We start from the raw sequence: 6,062 nt of genomic DNA, 5'->3' as shown, positions 1-6,062 counted from the left end.
TTAAATTAAATAATTGTAGTTTGATAAATCCTTTTGAAATAGCAAATTAATAACTATTAAGAATATTACATAGGAAAATTAATTTTTAATAGTCCATGTTGGTAGGACGGCCGGATGGCCGAGCGGTCAAGGTGGCAGCCTACCGCTTCTGGGAGACCCGAAATCAAATCCGGACGAGTCAAAAAAGAAAAATCCCCGTGAATTTTTCGGGGATGATCCGATCGAATATCTCAACTCTCGTCTCTCACTACCCGGCCGCCCCCATACTGGGTTCGTTGGAACATATAATGAGCTTGCTAAAAGAGGCCCTATTAGTGTCCACAGGGAGGAATAATAAGCAAAAAAAGTCCTCCTTGGCGAAATCATTTATTGCATAATTCACACTATTTTGCATATAAAATGAGTATTTTCGACATATTAGTAAATTACAGTTAATGCTTATATTTCCAGTTTATGCTTATGATCCTTATTTTCGGATGATAAGATAAATTGGCTGAAAATATTTCTTCTGTGATTAAAGTTATTGTTGGAAAAGTACGAATGGTGTGTTTTTTTAATTTTATCGTCAGATTTCGGTTATTAAAAAACAAATTTTGAGTTGGCTACTTTTGGGCTACTTTTCAGAAAATTTTTGGCTACAAAAGCTATAAACATCTGTCAACGCTGTTCCAAACTCACTTTTGCTTCAAGCACTGGTTGGTTCTGTCATTGCACTGCAGCAAAGACTTTCTTTTGTGCCTTTGTTCTCAGCATTTTTCTTGTTAAATTTGCTTCATAAAGGTAAGTTACTCTCAAACATTTTAACTTTATATTTGTACAAGTCGAAAGGCTCGATGCAGGTATCGAGGCATACTAAATTACAAATAAAAATACAGTAGAACGTCGATTATCCGAATCAATTTCGGGGTAGAAGTTTACTATCTGGGACCATCATGGCCGCCCTTCCGGAATATCGAGCACAGACGCGATTAGAAATGGTCGGTAGGCGGCGCCGGTGACAATGTGTGTTCATATGCAAATTAGTTTCGTGCGAGTAGTAGGTGTGTGAGTTGTTAAATAAAATCCTGGTCAATTATTCTTTCCTTTATATGGCATTTAGTCTGTATTGACTGTTCGTTGAAATCCGCTCTGTTGACCGTAGGTATAAGTGAAAGGACTGCCGTTGATTGGGCAAATCACATTAGACTTGTAATGATGGTTTCGTTGAGCAATTTAAGTAATATGAAAATTTGAGGACCGGGAAAGACCGTAGAGATAGATGATGTCATGGTTTGCAAAATGAATTATGAGAAAGGTCGGCAATTGAAAGGTACGAAATGGGTTGTAGGTGGTATTTGTAGGGAGGAGAAGAAATGTTTCGTGTGTTACGTTAATGATCGATCAGAGAAGAGCCTTAATTGGATTGTGAGTAAGTTTGTACATTCAGGAAGTATTATATATACAGACGAGTGGAAAAGGTATAATCACATTGATGATTTGGAAGGAGTTGAAATACAACACGAAACAGTGAAACATGCTGAAAATTTTGTAAATCTGTTACTGAAGTTCATACGGAAAATATTGAAAGATTGTGGTGTAGTTTGAAAGACAGAAAAAACATGCCACTTCATTACACAGAGCAAGTGTGCGAGTTTTATTTATATGCTTTTATGTATAAAAAGTTAATGAAATGAGAACAACTGAGGCCAGGAGAAAGATTTGAAATATTTACGCAACACAAGCAGAATCTATCCAGGTGCAGGACGTTTGCCGATATGAAAGGAACCTGCAACTGTTCCTGCTGCTTCAGAAGCAAAAATAAAACACAAATTTTGTAAGAGGAAGAAAGGTGCACTGAAGAAAAATCGCACTGAAGCAATTGCACTGAAGAAAAATCGAAGAAATTAAAGAATCTGAAAGTAGTTCTAAAAAGCGGATTAAAGTTGATGAATGAAGGATATTAATGGTGAGTAATGTTTTATTGATTCATTTTTATTTATAGGTAGTTACGGGTTAGAACTCCAGTTAAAAAAATAAACCTATTTCGATTATTGCAAATTTTTATTTGTAGTCTTAAATCTGTAGTTGCACTCGATAGTATATTAGAATAAGTTAGGTTAATTTATCACGTGAACGCGTTAGGTAGGGTAGTCACGTGATCGCGCATCGCTTCCGACGGACGTCGTTGGGAACGAGAGTACACTCAACCGAAAGTGTGGCCATGATAGTCCCAGATAGTAAACTTTTACCATTAATCTACCGGTAGTATCAAAAACGTTCGATTCAGCACGACACAGTCCGTCTGGAAAGCTTTCGGTTAACTGACGTTTCGGATAATCGACGTTCTACTGTAATAATATACTGAGTATTATACTGTAAAAGTATAAAATTGATATTGTTAATTTAAATTTAAATAATAGCTAGGGCGTCCCTAGTGGCCATTTTTGGCATAACGTGACAGACAATGCCCATTTTTTTTCAGCTTTATATAGTACAGTAGACCCCCTATAACACGGAATTATCAAGTGTTATAGGGGAATCTACTGTATATTTTTCGCGATACAGTAGAGTGTAATCCGTCATACATCGAATAGGCGAGATTCAGTTTATTAGATATTCGACGTTTGTAATGTATAGTAAAAAAACTAGGCTGGCGCACGTGTAACGAACAAGTAGGGACTGAGAGTATACAGGTACTGTACATCGTCGTTTCTGTGTCGTATACATCGAGTGGTAACACGAAAATTTGATTTGCGCCACTCTGAAGTATCGAAAGTGACTATACAGACTATAGTGTATTTCATTTTTCTATTCGTATTTTTTATAGTAACCTTGTACTTTTATTAATTCTAAATTAGGATTTTTCTGCAAAATGTCTGAACAAAGCCAAATGAGTGACTCTGAAGCGGAGTATTCAGACCAGATATCGGACGTCTCTGAATATGACTCCGATGTAAATAGTCTTGAAGATGACGAAGCCGCATCATCCTCAGAGTCAAGTCTCTCCTCAAGTGCACAATCTGACAGTGATGACGAAATAGAAGATGAGGACTACTGCGAGGGTCTGTCACCGGAAAAACGTCACAGTTTTCTTATTATTTTCCTAATTATTATGCACACCTGCCTCATTTTTAATTTATGAGTTCTTACAAGAATGTTACAACTGATCCACACAGTTGTTAATAGATTTTCATTCATTAAGCAACGAGAATTACTGTCTCGTACACAACGATATTCTCTTTCGTACAGATTTGGCCTTCGAGAATTTGATATTTGTATTTTTTGTGTATTTTCAAATATAATTCTACAGTGATCATCATTGACTTATGTTTGACGTGATCTCAGAAAAGAAGATAAAGAAATTTGGATGCCAATGGAAATGTTTAGTATAATGTGTTATAATTCGACAAATAATAAGAGTATGGAAGCATCTTATATGCAAATGTACAGAACAATGCTTTCACTCTTCCTAGCGTAGGGCCGACAGCGAAAATTTAAATTTTTTTTTATTCGGGAAATTTTGTAATAAAAGTGTAAATCAAAAGTTGTAAATGTAAGTTATCACAGTTTAAAATAAATTTATAATATAAACAATTTACTGGAATACTATACTAAAGACTGTTTATAGTAGTAAATATGTTTGATATTTTTTCTATGTCTATAATAAAAATTAATTTTTTCCGAGTTTTTAAAATGTGTGTAGACCCACATTTTGTTTGGATTTTTACATACCAGTTTATAATCAGAGCTGATAAGGGCTGTACATAGATGGAAGGAAGGCACGGGTGTCACGTGTCATATCTGGAAAGGATTCAGCCTTAATGATGTTACTCGTTATTAGCATTCACAATTTTTTATAACGCTTATCCCTACCATTTAAAAGCTTTCTTCCATTTCATATAGCAATAGATAGACGTGTGTACAAGTGTATACTGTTAAAAATATAAACATGCCATCTAATGAAATAATATACGTTATAAAATTATATACCATTCTAACTTAAAATATTTTAGCTTACAATGGTATACAGTGGGGGTTCCAAACCTTTTTCGTGGCGCGGGCGCAAATCGGATGAANATCTATTTTATTTGAAAAAAGTTTTATTCGATTTTTTTTTTCAATTTGCCAAAATTGGTTCCTAAATGGCATTTTTTGCTCTGGATAGCAAACTTTACAGGGCCTGAAAGGTAGCTTCTCTGCATGAGTCGTTGTGCTAGAAAGCTGCCGTCTGTAGGTTAGTTTTAAAAATAATTTAAAAATAAAAATATGACAAAACATAAAATGAAAATATATTAAATGATTACGTCAATAAATTTATGTTTCTATAAGTAATAAGAGGAATAAAAAATAATTATAAAATGCAATGTTATATACACAGTACATTTAGGTTTGATTTTATATATAGGAGAAGGTGGGACAAGATGAGAACGTTAAGGTTTGAAAAGTCATAAGATGGCAACCACTTTAATGAAAACAATAATTTTTCTTTATTCTCAGCAACTACAACATTTGGCAATATATAATACAAAATTTAATTTTTTAAAATGTTTTTAAAAACAAGAAAATTTAATATTTTAAAATTACATGTAAATGCACCATCTTGCCCCACCCATGGGGTAAGATGGGGAAATAATTTTTATATACAAGAAGGACAAATTAAAGTGGTTAAAATGCCGTTTTCTTCAATATTGGCACAAGAACAGTTTGACCATTTATCACAACAGCTACATTTAGCCCAACTCTCTGTAGATAGCGTATAACCCTCCACAATAGAGGCATTCTGTGTCATTTGTCTTTTGTTTGTTGTTAGGCCCACCCTTGCTGAAGGGGCTTGTTTGTCGTCTCTGCAGCAATAAAGTCTGCCTCCGAAAATACTTCTAAATTCATAGGACATTCATGGTCAACCTGGGGCTAGACGAGTACCACATCTTGCCCCCCACGTACACTTTTCATACTGACCGCAAACACAGGTAAACTTCATTTCAAAACTAAACAATTACAGTCTTAAGAGTTATTTCGAATATCTTCATCTATAAGGTAATGTAAAAGTTCACAATGATACTTACTTTGTAGAAACTTTTTAGCAGGCGTATAATTAGACCAGCAGACCCCGCCACGCGTTGTTGTGGCTCAAAATGTATCTATTATAAATGTGTAACACTTCCCCCGTGGGGGGAATTTTTCGAAAAATCCCTTCTTAGTGTACATTCTCTTGACGTACCCTATTATAACGCAATCAAAAACGGAAAAACCGCATCTAAAATAGTATAAATAGAAGCAGAGTTCTTCACAGTAAGCCTTAATCCTGTCCATCTCCCGCAGTGGGGGGAATTTCGACACGTATATTATATAAAAACACGTGCGTATTCGAATGCAGTGTTGTGTCAAAATTTCAAAGGAATCGGTATGAACAAACGAACATTACATTTTTATCTATATAGATAGATAGAAGATGATCTGCTTTAGTTCATTTTCACAGAAAAGCATAATGCCTCACAGAAAAGCATAATGCCTCACAGAAAAGCAAATTTAGGGCGTCGTACTCGTAGCGCCATCTGTTGGACATAAAAGCCTTAACCTAGATTATATCTTTTAATTTATATGAATGTTTAACGGAATAATATACAGCCTAATGTAATAATATAATATATACAGTAATAATATACAGCCTATGTCCACCCTGAAGTTCCATTCTAAATATTGGTGAAAGAATTTTGAAATCGGATGAGTAGTTTCGGAGATTACCCGCTACATACAAACTTACAAACATTACCTCTCTATAATATTAGTATAGATCAACGGTTCCCAACCTTTTTAGGGTGGCGACCCCTTTTTATAAAAGCCAAGTGACCCGCGACCCCGATACTGTTGAAAAAGACATTTTTAATAAGGTAATTAAAAAAAACAATGAAATTAGTTTTTTAGTATAATTTTATTTTAAATTATGTCTAATAATTTAATGCGATTGTTGAAATTGTATGTTATTAACCAGCCTTAAAACTCGCGGGTGAGTTTTTGTTAACGCCAACCTCATGTCATTCTAAACATTTAATTTATTCCTCTCAAACTCTCAACACATGATT

General features: G+C 34.6%; 1 protein-coding gene across 1 annotated transcript in view; it reads left to right on the top strand.

Annotated features, from left to right (window-relative positions):
- Positions 1 to 633: 633 nt before the first annotated feature.
- The window catches only part of LOC111619320, a 14,873-nt gene continuing 9,444 nt past the window's right edge, over positions 634 to 6,062 (top strand). Inside the window, exon 1 of the mRNA XM_023361024.1 lies at positions 634 to 780. The gene's annotated coding sequence lies outside the window, so the exon portion shown is untranslated. The remainder of the gene's footprint in view (positions 781 to 6,062) is intronic.

The sequence above is a fragment of the Centruroides sculpturatus genome, unplaced genomic scaffold (genome assembly GCF_000671375.1).
Source record: "Centruroides sculpturatus isolate CEXI.00-Female unplaced genomic scaffold, Cexi_2.0 scaffold224, whole genome shotgun sequence".
Taxonomy (NCBI): domain Eukaryota; kingdom Metazoa; phylum Arthropoda; class Arachnida; order Scorpiones; family Buthidae; genus Centruroides; species Centruroides sculpturatus.
Note: the sequence above shows the minus strand (reverse complement) of the source record. Positions and strands in the feature narration are given on the sequence as shown.